The sequence below is a fragment of the Cervus elaphus genome, chromosome 23, assembly GCF_910594005.1.
Source record: "Cervus elaphus chromosome 23, mCerEla1.1, whole genome shotgun sequence".
In the NCBI taxonomy this organism is placed as follows: domain Eukaryota; kingdom Metazoa; phylum Chordata; class Mammalia; order Artiodactyla; family Cervidae; genus Cervus; species Cervus elaphus.
In genome coordinates this window covers 331,877-349,245 of record NC_057837.1, presented here as the reverse complement: position 1 = coordinate 349,245, position 17,369 = coordinate 331,877, and the positions used below count along the sequence as shown (strand labels likewise).

Below are 17,369 nucleotides of genomic sequence, written 5' to 3'. Positions count from 1 at the left end.
CTTTGAAATCACTCTTAGAAAGGTCCTTGGGGTGGGATATATGTATATTCCCAACCGATTTATGATGTTGTACAGCAGAAACCAACACAACATTGGAAAGCAATTACCATCTAATTAAAAAAATATTAAGGTTAATAACCAGTAGAACTAGAAAAAAAAGAAGGTCTTTGTCAGTATGCAAAAAATGTATAAATAGGAATTTCAGTTGTCTTCTGGTACTTTTCTCACTCTGTGTTTAAAATTTTTGATCCATACTCCATTTGAAACTTTTTGGTGAGATAAAAAAATCTAGTTACTTTTATCTAAATAGTTACCAGGTTATTTCTACACCATCTACACATAATTTATCTTTTCTGATAGAAAATGTCATCCAGCAAATTTTGATATCTAAAAGGGCAAATCTTTGCCTCCTACACAAAACTTTTAATTTCATCACAACAATTAAAGACAGCATGTCTAACCCCAAATCTTTAAAACCACGATCTGTTTCTTTAGTTTAAACATGGAAAGACCATATACCCTAGGAAAATGTCCTCCTCTTCAAGGACACAGCCAGCTTCCTACTTCAAAGCTGTCTTCTAAGGTCCTTCAGCAAGGAACATATACACAGAAGTGTACACTGATATAAAACAGATATTGCATTGTATCTGAAGAATTTTTAATCCAGAAGTTGACCTGCCATGGAGATTATTTTCTCACTATGCAGTTTTCTGTAATATGTAACATTATGGTATAAAAATGTGTACATTAAAAATAAGATGCCGACAACATCAAAAATCTGTCCACTGCCAATATCCACAATGGATGATCAATGGGAAGAAGAGTTTTCATAAATCACAAGAGAAAAACAATGTGAGAGCTAGGGAGTTCCAGAAGATTTCTTGAGGGCTATAGAACTTGAGAGCTCTTACTCAAGAGGAGATCATGTTAATGCATGCATAACAACAAATGAAGAGGAGGAAGAGGAAGAAGGAAAAAAAGATGCTATTCATGTTTTATTTCAGTTCTGTGATTACTGACGTTCAGTTAAATAACTTTAAAACGACCAGTAAAGTGCCCTATGAGGGGAATTATTAGCAGGTCCGAAAGTAACTAAGGCTTTTGCAGCCTATCAAGTCTGTGGGGCGCTGGATCCAACAAAGGTGTCTGTGAGCTTTGGAGGGGAAACTCACAGGAGGGACCCCTGCCAGGCCCTTCCTCCCCGCTTACCTGTTCCTCTTGTCCTTCTCGTTCAAGGCATTCTCTCCAAGCAACAGGACCTGCTGCACTTTAGCTACGTTGCCTACGCTGGCAGCTTTGTGAATCTTTCGGAGGTCCTTGTCTCGGATGTGGTACCAGGGCTGGAAGCTGGTTTTATGATGACCTCTGTCTCTCCCCAGGCTGATGGAGGAGCCAAAGGGTGACACGCCCTTCTTACTCCTGAAGCCAAAAAGCTTCTTCATCGCAGAGCCTACAGGCTCCAAACACACCTCAACTCCCCCTCGGCTCTTCGCGGTCCCCTAAACCCAACACGAGCACTAGAGGTAAGCCAGAGCCGTCCCGCCACAGCCTCCCAGCTGGGAAGCTCAACGGTTTGGAATCTTGCATCCCAGAATGATCGTCGCTAAGTGACGCCTCTAAACACATTGCCCGTGTGCCAGAATGCCCAGTGTGCATGTGCAAGAACTGGAAATGCATTTTTTGAAAGAAACAAACAATATCAATAAACCCTTAACTAAGGTAAGAAGGAAAGAGAGGAAACTGAAAGAAACAGAAAGGAAAGCGACATTACAACAGATACCTTAGAAGTAAAGAAGCATAATCATAAGGGACCATTATTATTGATGAACAATTGCAAACTGGAAAACATAGATAAATTCTGAAAAACATACAATCTGTCAAGACTAAAACAAGAAAAAGTAGAAAAACTCAACACTCCAATAAGAAATAAAGAGATTCAAATATTAATTAAAAAAAAAAAAACTTCCCCAAAGCTAAAAGCTTAGGACCAAATGGATTCAGAGAGCAAATCTACCAACATTCAAGTAAGAAGTAAAAGTAAGACTATGCTGAAAAAACACTTGACCAAATTCACAACCCATTCATGATTTTAAAAAAATACAGTAAAATAGAAATATCCTCAACACAATAAAGGCCATTTATAAAAAGCATGAAAAGTGAAAGTGATAGTCGCTCAGTCGTGTCTGACTCTTTGCTAAGGCATGGACTGTACACGCCATGGAATTCTCTAGGCCAGAATATTGGAATGGGTAGCCTTTCCCTTCTCCAGGGGACCTTTCCAACCCAGAGATAGAACCCAGGTCTTTCGCAGTGCAGGCAGATTCTTTACCAGCTGAGCACCAAGCAATCCCAGGAACACTGGAGTGGGTAGCCGATCCCTTCTCCAGTAGATCTTCCTGACCCAGGAATCGAACCGGAGTCTCCTGCATTGCAGGTGGATTCTTTACCAACTGAGTTAACAGGGAAGCTAGCCTACTTGGGGAAACAGCGTCTGATAGGAGGAAAAGCAGGGACCAAGAAGCTTTGACCAGGATGGCTGCCATCTTTAAAAACAAAAACCCCCTCTGTCCTGTGACTGATTCATGCTGATGTTTGGCAGAAGCCAGCACAATACTGTAAAGCAATTATCCTTCAGTTAAAATTAAATTAAACAAAACAAAACCTCTCCCTCAACCATGCTGGCCCCTTCACCTGCAGCCTGAACGGTGCTCAACCCACAAACGAAGACCCTGAAGGAGCTGCCCAGCCCCACGCTCTCCTCCTCGCCGCAGCCTAGATTCTGCTCCCTCACTCTGTGGAACTGTTCTCCTCTCTGCCACCGGAGTGGAGAGGAGCCGAAATCAAAATCAAACGGCTCGCCTACAGGTGAAGGGGGAGAGCCCTCAGCACTTCCAGTCCCGGGTGCCAGATGGTAAGGTTCAGAGAAAGCTGCCAGTGCTGTTACCAGGGTACAAACGTCACGTGGTGAGGCCACGAGCTGGATCCTCACTGGAGGGAAAAAGAGCGCAAGACCCTCATCTGTCCCCACAGATGGGAGGGGCGGGTTGGCGTGCATGCGGTCACGGGCTGTGGTCACTTCCCGGCGGGGAGGGGACTCCTGCCCTGAGTCTGTGTGGCTGACACTGCGCTCTGATTAAACGTATCCCGGGTGGGGAGAACAGCTGGAGCACATGTTCAGCCTGCCTCAGCCTGGCTCCCAGGAAAGAGCAACGAGCTTTTTCTCTTCCCAGGTAGTGGCGGAGGCTGGGAAGAAGCAGGGAACACACATTGGCTCAACAGCACATTCTGATCCAGACTCACAGTGTAGTATAAACCTATCATTTCTGATCCCGCAGGACAGGCAACGGCCAACCTGAAAGGCAGTGAAATTGGCCCAGGTGTGAACCTGGGTGTGTGTGGGGCGGAGAGAGAGGATTCTTTATCACGGACATGGATGGGCCCTGGGTGGGGGTGGGGGCTGTTTTCAGCCCGTGAATGAGGCTGAGGGATGGGAGAATCATGTCTCCGTGATCGAGGCAAGTGCAGCCGGCAGCTAAAAGCGGTCCTTGGGCCGCTGTGTCCACATTTGCTCCCTAGTTACTTTCTGAAGCTGTCAGAGCACAAGAGATCTGTCTAAAGGGAGCTGGGATGCTAGCGTTCAGATGCTTATTAAAGAAACTACATCTGTAGGAGGGTAGAACCCAAGGGCCATGTCTGGGCCCTCAGCTTTGAGAAGAGAGATCATAGTCATATGCGGATAAGACAAAGAGCGTTTTGAATGACTACTCTGGCTCTGCCCCTAAATGAACCTCAGATACTTCAACCAATTTTCTCCATTTTTCTATGGATCCATGTATCTATCTTCTGTCTACTGTGATTTCAGCCTGCAAATTAGACTGTTTGCCTGGGGAGGAAGAGGGATAGATCATGCCTAGCAAGGCCGTTCCAGCACCGATCTAGCACTAATATCAACTAACCCCCACACTGATAAAGAAAAACCCTAGCTTTTCCCTAGCAATTTCTCTGGAGGCTGAGGGTCTGAAGCCCTCTGAGCCTCGGAGCAGGGTTCATGCACAGCTAGGCGGGGGCATCACTGTCGCCCCAGGGCGGGTGTTCCCACCTTATCAGCCAGGCTCAGGGACAGGCAGGCAGCGGTGGGAAGACGCAGATGGGAACTGCAGCTCTCTCCAGGGTACAGCAGATGTCTGAGAAACCAGAGGCGACAAAAGCACTCCCAGAGTGAGTGGGAAGTCAGCAAGGACACAGGTCGGCAGGTGAAAATCTACTATGCTTCTATGTCCTGACAGTGAACGTGCAGAAACCCACGTGAGAAACAAAACACCATTTCCGCCCTGGCCTGGAAAGAGCTTGAAAGTCGTGACTCCCACCCTCCCAACAAGAACAAAGAAAAAGCGGAGTCACTGAGAGTCAACAACTCTTCTGAGATCCATCAGAGAACTGAAGTCACAGGGCAAACCAATGCTCTGGAAACCGGAAAGAAAAATAGGCGAAGAGCGTCACAGCTCACCAGGAGTCAAAGGCTGGAGGCCTAAACAGAGCGGCTGCTGTGGGTAGAACCGGGTCCACAAAGTCACCGATGTCTGGAGACAAGGCTGCTAACAGGTCATTATGGTTAAATGTGCTCACAAGGTGGGGTCCTAACCCAACGGGACAGTGACTTTATAAGGAGACACAGTGAAAGGGGGCTGCCCACAAGCGTGGAAGAGCCTCATGGGAACCAAGCCAGCCCCGCCTTGATCTTGGCCTTGAGAACCCTGGGAAACAAACTCCTGTAGTTTAAGCCGCCTGCTTGTGACATTCTGTACGGAGTCTGAGCAGACTAGGACGGCGACTGTTCTGAAGACACAGAGCGTTCTGCTCTCTGCCCTCAAGGGAAACCTCCTTCTCTACCAGGCCGGAATCAGCAAGGGGAAGGGGGTAACCAACTAGGGCTGCTCTAGCTCTTCTGACTCAGGGTCACTCACCTACTGGAGTGGCTAAAATAACAGTGACAACACCCAGTGTGGACAGGGATGTGGGGCAACTGAACCTAGCATACACTGCTGGCGGGAACATAAACTGTTAGTAGCCGCTCTGGATAACAGCTGGGCAATTTCATATAAAATTAGACATGCAACTGTGGTGCCAATCAGCAACTGCTCTCCTGGGCATTTATCCTGTGAAATGAAAACCTACATCCACACAAACACCTGCCTAGGAATGTTCATTGCAGCTTCTGTGACAGCCCAAAACTGGAATCAGCCCAGCCATCCTTTCAAAGGGGAGCATTAAGACAACTTGGTTCTAAATTGGGAAAGGAGTACGTCAAGGTTGTATACTGTCACCCTGATTATTTAACTTATATGCAGAGTACATCACGTGAAATGCTGGGCTGGATGAATCACAAGCTGGAATCAAGACTGACGGGAAAAATATTAATAACCTCAGATATGCAGAGGACACCACCCTTATGGCAGAAAGCAAAGAGGAACTGAAGAGCCTCCTGATGAAAGAGAAAGAGGAGAGTGAAAAAGTTGGCTTAAAACTCAACATTCAAAAAACTAAGATCATGGCATTCAGTCCCATCACTTCAGGGCAAATAGATGGGGAAACAATGCAAACAGTGACAGACTTTATTTTCTTGGGCTCCAAAATCACTGCAGATGCTGACTGCAGCCATGAAATTAAAAGACTCTTGCTCCTTGGAAGGAAAGCTATACTGGCCTATATATCCATGTATCTAGGCCAACCTAGACAGCATATTAGAAAGTGTACAAAGGTCCGTCTAGTCAAAGCTATGGTTTTTCCAGTGGTCATGATGGATGTGAGAGTTGTACCATAAAGAGAGTTGAGCGCTGAAGAATTGATGCTTTTGAACTGTGGTGTTGGAGAAGACTCTTGAGAGACCCTAGGACTGCAAGGAGATCCAACCAGTCCATCCCAAAGGAGATCAGTCCTGGGTGTTCATTGGAGGGACTGATGCTGAAGCTGAAGCTCCAACAGTTTGGCTGCCTGATGCGAAGAATTGACTCATTGGAAAAGACCCTGATGCTGGGAAAGATTGAAGGCAGCAGGAGGGGATGACAGAGGATGAGATGGTTGGATGGCATCACCGACTCAATGGACATGAGTTTGAACAAGCTCTGGGAGCTGATGATGGACAGGGAAGCCTGACGTGCTGCAGTCCACAGGGTTGCAAAGAGTCAGACACGACTGAGCGACTGAACTGAACTGAAGACAAGCTGTGGGACATTAACGCCTTGGAATGCCATCCTGCGACAGGAAGAAAGAAACTGTGGACACACGGCAGGGAATCATGCTATGTGAGGAAAGGCAATCCCAAAGATCTCATTCTGTATGATTCCTTTTGTGTCACTTGTGAAATGACACAATTTTGGAAATGAAGGACAGTTAGTGGTTTTCAGGTGTTGAGGCTGGGGTACGTGGGCAGGAAGACAGATGGCAGATGTAGTTATGAATAAACAATATGAAGGACCTTGTGGAGACATGAACCTGCACAGGGAATAAAACCGTGTAGACCTGACACCCACATGAGTACAGAAGTAAAGCTGTGGAAGCATGTGGCCTTTCTGGGTGGTCCAGTGGTTAAGAATCTGCCTTCCGAGGCAGGACACTGGGGTTCCATCCCTGGTTGGCGAACTGAGATGCCACGAGCCGTGGGGCGATGAAACACTCCCCCAAGAAAAAGAACACCCCCCCTCCAAAACTGGGGAAGTTAAGACCTACGGAGTGCATCAATGTCAATAGCTTAGCTGTGATGCTCATTAAGGGCTGATTTGCGCCCCTCACACCCCAATTCACATGCTGAAGCCCAAACCTCCAAGACTGTACTGGAGTACTGTACAGAGGGACTGCAGTTGGAGATGGGGACTTGAAAGAGCTGATTAAGGCAAAACGAGGTCGTATGAATCCAGTATGATGGTGCCCTAATAAGAGATGACGACACAGACACACCTGAAGGATGAACGGGAGAGGACAGTTGTATACAAACCAGAGGGGCCTCAGAAGAAACCAGCCCTGCCCTGACCTTGAACTTGTAACTCCGAGAACTGTGAGGAAATAAATTTCTGTTGTATAAGCCCCTCAGTCTGTGGTGGTTTGCTATCGCAGCCCTAGCAAACTAACACAGACACTATACTAAAGTTTCACAAAACATGACCACTGGGGGAAACTGGACAATCCACTCTGGATTCCACACTTTAATCCTCAGGCACTTTTATGAAATCAATACCACATTCTCAGCAGTTTAGAGCTGAGCTCACTGGAATTTTATTAAAAAAAAAAAAAAAAAAAAAAAAGCCAAACCCTTCTCAGATGAGGCGCTGATGGTGAAAGCTGAAATCCACTGACGGGTGTCCCTCCACAATACACACAGCTCCTGCCTCAGTGCTCAGGCCCCTGCCCTGGACCCCTGACTCCGATACACTGAAATCCACAGACCAGGAATGAGGCTTGGACAGAAGCACAGCTGAAACCACTATCAGGACCAGAACAAACCGAGTCCACTGGCCCAGGAAGGCTGTGAGAGGCCCTCTTGCCCTACAGGAATGCAGGATGCCTCCTCCGGCCCTGGAGCACGCTGTGCAGTATTTCTGTAGGACGCCTGAGCCCTCCCGTGCCCATCAAGGCTGGTTGGAGGGCAGCACAGGTCTCTGCTGACTGTTCCTGGAATGTGGGTTATCTGTGAACACTTACCACTTTCTACAGCAATGCCCTCTGAGCTTCTTCTACGATGAGCAAACCGCGTCCGGGATGGGTGGTTGGGGTGGGACCACTGAGCTGGCCCTTACCTCTGTGCAGCCTCTGTCCTTCCTGAAGCTTCAAGCTCTTGTCAGATCTTCCCCACTTCATTTTTCAAGAGCGTGATTTCTTCAGAAAGATTTTCCAACTTGATTCTGTATAACAAATTTTTAAAAGAAAGAAGAGTGGGAATTCCAGGAGTTGGTCACCCGACAGAGCCTGGTCTTGCAATGACCCCCAGCCACACTTTCCTTCCCTGGATGGGGACACAGGGGCCAGCTCCTTCCCTGTACCCAGTGTTAACTTGCTCTGGCTTGCATTTCCCAAAAGATAAGCTACAGAAAAACAAAGCTTTCTTAGCTCCTAAAAGAGCCATTGACTAGCGAATTCAGCACCTTGGTTCTCTGTGTTTCCAGCTGGCCCATTCTGCATCTTCTTACCTTCACTGAAACATAAGAGCTGAACAGGCCTGTAACAAGGGGTACAGATGTCAGAGAATGGAGCCTTCTCTGCCCAGCCCCCTGGGGCTGAAAGCTGCAAACACCTGTCTCAGTCCCGGCTGCAGACCCAGCTGTGACAGCACGTGGCAGGTGACCAGGAAACCCGGTCCAATGATCCAGACACCACTCAGACTGGAACCGAGACGTTAGCTGTGGGGCCAACAAGCCAAGGCGTGCCGTGAGTCAGGAGAAGCAGAGAGGACCAGCACAGCCCGCCGGGCCTGGGGCCTGGGTGGCGCACTAGGACAGCACTGGGCTCCTGTGCCTGTCCACAGGAAGTGCCCGAGACAGACGGCAGAGAGGGCGTGTGGCTGCTGGCCTGCTCCCACACTGAAGCCTGCAGCTTGTCGTTGCGGTCCTGCAGGTCCTGTGGGCAGAGCCAGACACTTCCTCCAGCCACTGCGGCCACCAGGCCCAGGAGCGGGGCGCGGGGCCGGCACCCGGGGAACAGTTCAGGCCCCAGCAGGGCAGGTCCTAATTTCCAGGACGGGGCACCGACACTAGACCCGAACTGCTCCGGGAGCAACAAGAAGCAGGAGTCATTTCCCAACTTCTAATGCCTGGCACCACCTTCCATCACCAGATACACAGAAGGGACTCAGGGGGAAAAAACTGCAGTGAAAATGAGAAATGGAGAAAACACAGAGACCTTTGAACACCTGAAACTACAAGAGGTTGGGGGAGTATGCTCGTAAGGGGTAGGGGAGGTTTGGGGGGACATGAGGCTTAACAGGAAGGGTCTCTGGGACCTTCCTGGCGGTGCAGCGGTTAGGACTGAGTGCTTTCCCTGCAGGGGATGCGGGTTTGCTCCCTGGTTAGGGAACTAAGATCCTGCAAGCTGCATAGCACAGAGGGAAAAATAAAAGAGGTAGGGTCGCGTCTGTAACAAACATCGTTTATCCACCCAAAGAACGCAATGTAACTCAACAAGCCCACTTGGTACCCGTCCTGTATAGGACCAGGAAGGGCGGCGTTCCCAGTCCGCTCTCCCAGGTGGTCCCTCGACCCGAGCACCACGTGCGCCCGTGACGGTCGGTCCACGTGCTCCTCCCCCCGCCTCGGGTGGGCCGTGGTCACCCGACCTGGAGGACGCCACATGCGATGCCACTTCCAGCTGGCTCCTTCCCCCGGGACCCTGCCTCTGAGGGAGGCCAAAGCAGCCAACACCACGTGCAGCCTCAAGGCCCCACATCCCCCTCTGATTTTCCTTTTTTGGGGGCTGCGCCATGCAGTCTGCAGGATCCTAGTTCTCCAACCAGAGATCACACCCGTGTCCCCTGCATCGGGAGTGCAGTCTTAACCACTGGGCCACCAGGGCAGTCCCTCCTCTCCTCTCTGATTTTTTAATCTGAGTTTCCTCTGCAGGCAGCTCTTGTCAGTTCTTTCTGAACTCCCTGAGGGCCAGTGCCTGGCCTGTGTCCACACCCGCCCTGGGAGGAGGAGCATCTAACCGACGGCTCTAGGCCACGTGGGAGAAGGGACAGGCCCTGCAGATCTTAGAGGAAGCGCATGTTTACTAGGGTCACTGAACCTCCTTCAGAAACTGCTGAGCAAACACGCAATCTCCCCAGAGCGAGCACCTCTGTCCCGGGGGAAAGGGCAAGGCCAGGACGCGAGAGCTGCAGGGAGGCCCGTGGGGCGGCGGGTGTGTGCGCCCCGGCGCCCCGCCGCACAGTGACCCCACACAGGCCACCGAGCATCTCTGACGTGGTCAGTCTGGATCAAGGTGTGCAGCATATACGCTACAATGATCTTAAAGACCAGGTTCCCAAAGAGGGATGCAAAATCTCCCACTTAAAATGTGATTATATTGATTACATGTTGAAATGATGACACTGTGAAAGTAATGGAGTAAATAAAATGTTATTAAAATTAATGTCACCTACTTCTTTTTACCTTTTTTAACGTGATCACTGGAAAACCTGGAAGGTGGTTTCCACAGACACAGGAAACAATCAGAAGGCAGGCGCGGCCCCCATCCTGCCAGCCCACACAGCTGCAGAGGAGGGCTGCACTCTCCTGGAGAAGCCAGGACGCTTCCGCTGCGGCTGAGCAATGGGCTCTCTCTGTGGCTGCAGAAAACGTTCTTTAGTGTCAAGCTCCCAGGGCCACGGGGAGGGTTCAGTCCTGGCCCAGGAAGGGGTGGGTGTGAAGAAGGCACCTTCGGGCAATGTGGCCTCCATCTTTTCAGCTGGGGGGCCCTGAGGAGGGACCCCGCAGCACCCTGAACCCCCTACCTTCAGGGTCAGGGTCAGCTTCTCATGGAGGCCGGTCTCCTCAGCCTGCAGGTGCCGCAGGTCTTCCTCCAGCCCGGCCCTCTGCCACTTGGCTGGCTCCCAGAACTCGAGCGTTCCACCTCCACCTCGGACCACAGGAGGATCAGCCTCCCCGTGTAGCCCTGCTCCAGGCGCCCGCAAGGCACACGGCTCACGGTGCATCAGGCTCCCCGGGGGCGCCACCTGCGCCTCTCCCTCCCCGGGGTCTCCCGTCAGCGCACTCGGCCTTGGCATTGGGAACTTGGTTGTTCCCACCTGACAGACAGGTGACCTGCAGTGTTGTGGGGCAGCGGAGGCCTCATGAGCTGCCCCCATCGGGGCTGGCGGAGGTGACCTCACACAGACAAGGGAGCCAGCGGGTCCCTCGGCCCATGGGGCGAGCTAGCAGGTGACCTCTGGGTGGGTCTCTGGCACCCCTTGGCCATTCAACCTTCTCCACGTCATCAAAAACTGCACCAGTAAATAAAGGCAGCATCAGGGCCCCTGGTGACTGAAGGTGCAGAGAAGCCAGCCTCCACCACAAGCCTTGGAAAACCAGCACACAGCGAATCCCAAGGCAGACAGAAGACAGGGCGGGGGCCCTTCCCCTCAGACGCTGCAGTGATCTTTTGCAACAACCAGTCCAATCAGCAGGGAAAACAGTGCCAAATCTTAGTTTATCACGAAAGCTAGTGGAGCTGAGCTATTTAAAATCCTAAAAGATGATGCTGTTAAAGTGCTGCACTCAATATGCCAGCAAATTTGGAAAACTCAGCAATGGCCACAGGACTGGAAGAGGTCATTTTTCATTTTAATCCCAAAGGAGGGCAATGCCAAAGAATGTTCACACTATTGCACAGTTGCACATATTCCACATGTTAGCAAGGTAATGCTCAAAATCCTTCAAGCTAGGCTTCAACAGTACATAAACCAAGAACTTCCAGATGTCCAAACTGGATTTAGAAAAGGCAGAGGACCTAGAGATCAAACTACCAACATCCACTCAATCATCGAAAAAGCAAGAGAATTCCAGAAAAACATCTACTTCTGCTTCATTGACTACGTTAAAAGTCTTTGACTATGTGGATCACAAGAAACTGGAAAATTTTTCAAGAGATGGGAATATCAGAGCACCTCACCTGCCTCCTGAAAAACCTGTATGTGGGTCAAGAAGCAACAGAACCGGATATGGAACAACAGGCTAGTTCAAAACTGGGAAAGGACTACATCAAGGCTGTATTTTGCCACCTTGCATATCTAACTTATACGTAGAGTATTTCATCCAAAATGCCGGGCGATATACCAGCAACCTCAGATATACAGATGTTACCACTCTAACGGTAGAAAGCAAAGGGGAACTAAAGAGCCTCTTGATGATGGTCAAGGAGGAGAGTGAAAAGTTGGCTTGAAACTCAACGTTCAAAAAACTAAGATCACAGCATCGAGTCCCATCACTTCATGGCAAATGGAAGGAGAAAAAATGGAAATACTGACAGATTTTATTTCCCTGTGTTTCAATCCCAACGAATGTTCGAACTACCACAAAACTCCATTTCACATGCTAGCAAAGTAATGCTCAAAATCATTCAAGCTAGGCTTCAACAGTATGCCAACCGAGAACTTCCAGATGTACAAGCTGGATTTAGAAAAGGTAGAGGAACCAGAGATCAAATTGCCAACATCCACTGGGTCACAGAAAAAGCTAGAGAATTCCACAAACAACATATACTTCTGCTTCATTGACTATACTAAACCCTCTGACTGTGGAGACCACAACAAACTGTGCAAAGTTCTTAGACAGATGGGAATACCAAGCCAGCTTACCTGCCTCCTGTGAAACCTGTATGCAGGTTTCAAGAAGCAAAAGAGAGAACTAGATATGAAACAACAGACTGGTTTGCAATTGGGAAAGGAGTATGTCAACACTGTATAATGTCACCCTGCTTCTTTAACTTATATCAAGAGTATATCATGTCAAATGCCAGGCTGGATGAAGCACAAGATGGACTCAAGATGGCCGGGGAAAATATCAATAACCTCAGATATGCGGATGACACCACCTTTATGGCAGAAAGCAAAGAGGATCTAAAGAACCTCTTGATGAAAGTGAAAGAGAACAGTGAAAAAGCTGGCTTAAAACTCAACATTCAGAAAACTAATACCATGGCATCCAGTCGCATCACTTCATGACAAACAGACAGGGCAACAATGGAAACAGTGACAGACTTTATTTTCTTGGGCTCCAAAAATCACTGCAGATGGTGAATGCAGCCATGAAATTAAATGATACTTGATCCTTGTAAGAAAAGCTATGACCAAACTAGACAGCATATTAGAAGCAGAGACATCACTTTGCTGACAAAGGTCCATCTAGTCAAAGCTATGGTTTTTCCACTAGTCACGCAAGGATGCGAGAGCCGGACCATAAAGAAAGCTGAGTGCCAAAGAATTGATGCTTTTGAACTGTGCTGTTGGAGAAGATGCTTGAGAGTCCCATGGACAGCAAGGAGATGCAACCAGTCCATCCTAAAGGAAATCAGTCCTGAATATTCATTGGAAGGACTGATGCTGAAGCTGAAGCTCCAACACTTTGGCCACCTGATGCAAAGAGCCAACTCACTGGAAAAGACCCTGATGCTGGGAAAGACGGAAGGCAGGAGGAGAAGGGGATGACAGAGGGCAAGATGGTTGGATGGCATCACTGACTCAATCGACATGAGTTTGACCAAACTCCAGGAGATGGTAGAGAACAGGGAAGCCTTGTGTGCTGTAGTCCATGGGGTCAGAAAGACTCGGACATGACCGACTGAACAACAACATCACTAAAACAGTTGCTTAACAGGATTCTCAAACCCAGTATATCTAGGCTGAAGATGAGTGGAAACTCTTCTTTTGGCAGAGCCTAGCTGGGTCCACAATCAGTTGATCGTGGTCCGAACCAGAAATGATTGGCTCGGCCTCCCTCAGACTCACCGCAGAGCTTTGGGGCGCAAGGGCAGCTGTCACTCAGGGGAACAGTTTGATGAGCGTTAATAGCCTGCACATCTTGGGGCGAGTTTTACAAACTTGATCATATTACTTCCCTCTTGAAAGGGGAAAGGTGCAGTAACATATGCCAGAGCCACATGACAGGTGCTCAGAAAACATATGCAACATCACAGCAACGAGACCTCTCTGAAAGCAACCACGTGGACAGGAAGAAACGAGGGACTCAGGACAAGTGTTAGGGGTGATAACATCTGTGGACGTGAAATGTTTGTTTATATTTTTCCTTGTGTGTGTATTTTCTAAGTTTTCTACAATGAACATGTATCCCTTAATACTTTTCTGTTAAAGTAACCTAACACAACTGCAAACACTATTTCTAAAAGTGTACTGCCTATACTGTGTTAATGATGGAGCAAAACTCAAACACCTACATGGCCCTCGAGGCCTTGTGTCCCCCAACCAGATTCTTGGATGGAGATAGCGAGTCTCCGGTTCTCCGATGCAGAAAGAACTTCACCGAGTCCCTTCGGGGTGGTCGGGAAAATCAGGTCAACCAGGCTGAGACCAACGCAAATCCATTCTCAGCTCCCTGACTGATGGCCTGAAATCAGTCACCATTATCTTGTGGGCACGTTGGGAGGGCAGCACTGGCTGCAGAGGAAGGGCGTGTGCAATCAGGCTGCCCGCCACCAGCCGGGCTGACTCTGCGGGAGTCCACTCAGCCCACTGCATGGGTGATGCCTAGTCTGCGGGCTTCCTGCTGTGGGCTCAGGTGAGACAGCAGGGCCTCAGCTGGCAGCAGCCTGTGTGCACCATCCACCCTGGGCCAGGACCCCGGCAAGACCTACCTGACCTTCTCCTCCGCGAGATGCTCCAGGGCAGAATGGAGGTCATCCATCTCTTTCACAAATTCCAGGTTCCTCTGCTCAGCTTTCTCCAGGTCTTGTCTCGCCTTATCTCGCTCCCTGGCCATCTGCTCCACCTGCGCCCTGCAGGAAGGAGGGAGGGATCACTGGGGACACTGCTCTGGGCCTAGTGAGCTGGTCTGAAGGAACAAACTCAGCTGGCCTAAGAGTGCTGAGCAGTGGCTGGCGCTGGGCTCTCACCCACCTCCTGTGCGTGCGTGCCAAGTCACTGCAGTCGTGTCCGATTCTACGCAATCCTGTCCGATTCTACGCAATCCTATGGACTGAGACCCCCGGGCTCCTCTGTCCATTGGATTCTCCAGGCAGGAATACTAGAGTGGGCTGTCATGCCCTCCTCCAGAGGATCTTCCTGACACAGGGATCGAACTCGCATTTCTCACGCCTCTTGCATTGGCAAGTGGGTTCTTTACCACTAGGGCCACCTGGGAAGCCTGACCCTCCACCTACCAGGATGGTTTCTGCAGTTATTGAGTCTCTTTTACAGAAGTACATACAGCAAGAAGCCAACTGGCCTGCAATGGGGTTTCTATCAGGTTTCTGAACCAGGAGGTTTGAGCCCGGGGCGGGCACTGTTCACTTCTCCAGACGGCCTTAGAAGAGGTGGGAAATTATCCTCGCTCCGTCTTGCCTGCAGCTGGGCCTCGGACCCAGGGATCCCCAGCACCCAACCTGGGACTGGACGCATGAAGGGGAGAAGGCTGGCCACCCATTATCCTGCCCGGTCACAGCCTTGCCACCTGTAGCCTGGCACCTGACTAAGTGCCAGGGAGTTGCCCAGAGCAGAAGCGACGCCTGTCTCTGTCCGGTCACCCCAGGCCCTGCCTGAGGCTCAGTCCGCTGGCTATCCGGGTGCCTGTTTCTCCCACTGGAGAAGCACCAAGCTTGTCTCCCTTCCTCATCCTCCCAAAGCAGTCTTCCTCTGGGCCCCTCTGCAGAGTTGCCTGACATCACATGTCTCATCTGTCAGTACCTAACGAGATGCAAAGTCTTGAGGATTGAGACCGGAATTACTGCCAACCTTTTCTGTAGTTTCAGAGCATCAATTAAAACACAATAACAATCTCTATGCCAACCGGTTCAGTAGAAGGATGGCCTGAATATCCTGCTCAACTGGAGCCAAACCCAATTAAAACGGAATGCATTCTTGGCCCAATCGCTATGTAGTGCTTTGTGACCGTGCTGGAAGCATCCTTTCTCATCCTGCTGGCTGCCCGCGCCCTGGGCGAGGAGGCCAGCCTGGCCAGTCACACCCCACGCCCCATCACCCACAGCGGGGCTCTTACTGGCAGAAGCTCAGCTCCTGGGGTAGCAGGCCAAGGCTGCCGAGGATCGGCTCGGAGGCCAACACGCACTGCGGGGTGAGTCTGAGATACTGAAACCTATCCTCAAAGGGATTTGTTTCAGGCTGCGGGCTTTCTCTGCTATTTACTTATTATGTTTCTAAGTTAAGATGTCCTACATACCGAGATCAAAAAATAAAGCAAAAAGCGAGGATGATGGGCCTTCTTTCCATGGGGCATGTGTCTGCGAGGTTCTCTGTCCAACCTCCCTCATGGGCAGTATCTCCCCCTAATTCCCCCGCCCAGACGCCTCTGCTGGGGCAGCTGCAAGACCGGCCGCCACCTGCAGGACCTCCCTGCCATTGTGAACGCCCTCCTGGGCCCACAAGGAGATGATCTGCTCTGGGAAGGAGAACCCGCTGCCATCATCCATGCTGCAGAAGAGGCAGGGGCCTGAGCACTCGGGACACGAGGGACGACGGGGTGGTCTGGCCGACACTCTCCTCCAGGACCTGCACGCGGGCACCAGCGCCATGAGGACCGCGGCCTCCTCACGCACGTTCTGTGACCTCACCATTGGTGCTCGGCGGGCACGGCCTCCCTCTGACTCCTGCAGCAGGGAACAGGGTGCCAGGAGGACCTGCGGGGACTGCAGGCTCCACGGAGACGACCGGAGCACACGGCTCAGGGCCGTCTGCCTGATGCCGTGCGGGGGGACGCAGATGCAGGGCCACCCAAGGTAACCTCTCTCTGAACAAGCAATGGCTTCTCGCCTGTCCTCCCAGAAGGTGGGCCTGGGAAGGCACACGCCAGCCGAGGGAAACCCAGTCTGTGCAGAGAAACCCAAGATGGGCTTCAGAAGAGGCGGGGGGGCCTGAGTGGAGGGCTCATGTCCTCAGGATTCAGGGCAGGAGACAAGGGCAGAAAAACCCCTCAGCCGGAAAGCTGACTGGTGAGGCTGAGGTGAGGCCAGGAAGCTGTGCTTCCCGCCCCAGGGAAGGCCCTGGGACACGCATTTGCTGTTGGGAACCAGAACAAGGAGGAGCAGCGGCCCCCTCCACTCTGAGGTTGGTGTTACAGCATGGGGGCTCTAGCTCTCAGACAAGGGAGGGAACCCGGGGCCTCTGCAATGGGAGTGCAGAGTCCTAAACAATAAATCACCGCAGAAGTCCCTGGCCCAAGTATTTGAAGGCAAATCCCAGCTGCCATGTTCTCACCCCTGAGTGTTTCGTATGCACTCCTGACCCCAGTGTGACGATGGCCCTACAACCCAACAACGACGTCCCAGTTCTCTCCCAATCCTCCCGACAGCTGGTTTCTTCAACTCAGCATCAATGCAGAATCTTCCCAGTGTGTGTGGTTACTCCCCCAGAGTTGCTGGATCACCTCCCACCCGCCCCCCAGTCTCTGTCCTCCTGGACCTCCATCCCTAACATCTCCTGTAAACTGGAACTTAGCACCGAAAGCTAGTTTGGATGGAGGTTGAGTGTTATCTATTTTCTTTCTTTTTTCTTCCCAGCAAAAACACTCCAAGGTGGGCTGTTTCCATACCACCTCACATCAGGAGCCATAAGTGTCTTTGAGATGCAGACTCAGCAGCGAGTCCAGGTGACAGACGGCCAGGTTTCATAGCCTTTCTAGGTTAGCCAGGTGGCTTACTGAGGTTTCTGAAGCTTGGCC

General features: G+C 50.6%; 1 protein-coding gene across 2 annotated transcripts in view; it reads right to left on the bottom strand.

Moving 5' to 3' along the window:
• Positions 1-17,369, bottom strand: part of LOC122681553 (ankyrin repeat domain-containing protein 26-like) — a 63,249-nt gene that overhangs the window by 29,498 nt on the left and 16,382 nt on the right. The window contains exons 8-9 of one of the 2 annotated variants that reach the window (XM_043883763.1): positions 14,332-14,472; positions 7,791-7,895 (exon numbers count right to left, since the gene is read on the bottom strand). The gene's annotated coding sequence lies outside the window, so the exon portion shown is untranslated. Of the gene's footprint in view, positions 1-7,790; positions 7,896-8,135; positions 8,942-14,331; positions 14,473-17,369 lie in introns of those variants that run through there. The other variant, XM_043883764.1, reaches the window with a different exon arrangement.